Here is a 2,161-nt window from a genome sequence, read left to right on the forward strand (position 1 = left end):
GTCCTGGACTTCCACACAGCCCCGAGAACAAGGACCCAGATTAAATATATATGTGTGTATATATATATATATATATATATATATACACACATATAGTTATCTGTGTATATATATATACACATATATAGTTATCTGTGTATATATATATACACACATATATAACTATCTGTGTATATATGTATCTGTGTATATATGTATGTAGCTGTGTATATATATATATATATATGTATATACACATATACATATTATATATGTGTGTGTGTATATATATATATCGCCAGAAGACTGGTGTACTTGGATGCTTTTGTGTCAAAGACATGATTCAGGCCCTTTATAAAAGTTTTTAAAAACATTTTTATTGAAGTATAGTTGATTTACAATGTTGTGTTAATTTCTGCGGTACAGCAAAGTGATTCAGTTATACATATAGATACATTATTTTTCATATTCTTTTCCATTATGGTTTATCACAGGACACTGAATATAGTTCCCTGTGCTATACAGTAGGACCTCGTTGTTTAGCAGGGCCTTTTATAAGTGATCTAGAAAACTAATATGTGACCCAACTTCTTCCTCTCTGTGCACTCCCCGAGGCTGGCAACAAATTCTTTTAGAGTTTCTTAGAATAGAAAAAATCCGACTTGTGATGCCACAGAATATTGGCTCCTCTGTCATGTTCTTGGTTCTCCTCTCAGCAGTTGTTTGCTTAGGTTACAGGTACAATTAGCAAGCTAAGGCTTTAATGCATGGGTAGAGGCTTATTATTATTACTGGCTTTAATGTGACTGTGGCTTAAGTCTTATTATTTTTGGACTTCGGTCATTTCTGTCATTATTAGATCTGCTGATCATCAGTCATTTCAGAGACAAAACCAATAAAACACCAGGAACTGGAATACAAAGGGCAATATAATCAACTCTGTTATTCAGGGATTCATTAATTCAAGTCCCCAATTTAGAATTTATTAGAGTTTCCCCATTGGATATGCATTCGAGTTTAACTCTGTTTTGTCAGTAGCAAAAGACGTTGCAAAGCCAAATGATAAACAAGATTGCAAGAGAAATGTTCACTCAAAGAAAACAGTAGGATGAGAACATTGGGAACTCATTAGAGGTTTCCATGTACTTAAACAATTAGAAGCATGCATGTGTTACACTAAGATATCACAATGTATTTTGCTGATTTATTTCTCTCTCTGTGTCCCTCATTAGACAGGGCTTGGTTGAGGGCAGGAACAATGATCCTGCACAGAGTAGGTACTTAGCATGTGTCAGGTAAATGAGCAGGTCCTTCCGTGCGGCCTGGAGGGCTCAGGTGTTAGTCAGACTCATGGGTCCTTACACGTGTGTGTGTGTGTGTGTGTGTAAAACTGTCAGTAGGGTCCACTAAGCTGGAGTTGGGAGTGCAAGAGGCTTGTCGGAGACAGTGTCTGTATAAGATAAAAGAGGGGTTCTTCCCTTTTGCGACCATCGCTGAAGCACTAGCGGCCGAAATGAAGTTCAATCCCTTTGTGACTTCTGACCGAAGCAAGAACCAGAAAAGGCATTTCAACGCGCCTTCCCACATTCGCAGGAAGATTATGTCTTCCCCTCTTTCTAAAGAGCTGAGACAGAAGTACAATGTCCGATCCATGCCCGTCTGAAAGGATGATGAAGTTCAGGTGGTAGGAGGGCACTACAAAGGGCAGCAAATTGGCAAAGTAGTCCAGGTTTACAGGAAGAAATATGTCATCTACACTGAACGAGTGCAGCGGAAGAAGGCTAATGGCACGACTGTCCACGTGGGCATTCACCCCAGCAAGGTGGTTATCACCAGACTAAAGCTGGATAAAGACCGCAAAAAGATCCTCAAACGTAAAGCCAAATCTCGCCAAGTAGGAAAGGAAAAGGGCAAATATAAGGAAGAAACAACTGAGAAGATGCAGGCATGAAGTAATCTTGCATACAACTTTCATTAAAAACTGTTAAAATGGAAAAGATAGAAGATAAAAGAGGGGAAGAAGCAGGACTGTGTAGGAAAAGCCTGAGACCATGATCTGAGAGAGTCTTGGATGACCCACTGGGAAGCTCTGGAACAAGATTGCCCATCAGAACAGGTCCACATTGGGCAAAACCCACCAGGCCCTAGTATCTGCCATGCTTAGCTGTTGGCTAGGGGTTGC

At 39.7% G+C, this 2,161-nt stretch overlaps 1 pseudogene; it reads left to right on the forward strand.

Moving 5' to 3' along the window:
- The first annotated feature begins 1,487 nt into the window (after nt 1-1,487).
- Nucleotides 1,488-1,930, forward strand: LOC113624261 (60S ribosomal protein L26-like; annotated as a pseudogene).
- The last annotated feature ends 231 nt before the right edge of the window (nt 1,931-2,161 follow it).

Source organism: Aethalodelphis obliquidens, unplaced genomic scaffold (genome assembly GCF_003676395.1).
Source record: "Aethalodelphis obliquidens isolate GAN/ISIS:26980383/991018 unplaced genomic scaffold, ASM367639v1 scaffold13, whole genome shotgun sequence".
In the NCBI taxonomy this organism is placed as follows: domain Eukaryota; kingdom Metazoa; phylum Chordata; class Mammalia; order Artiodactyla; family Delphinidae; genus Aethalodelphis; species Aethalodelphis obliquidens.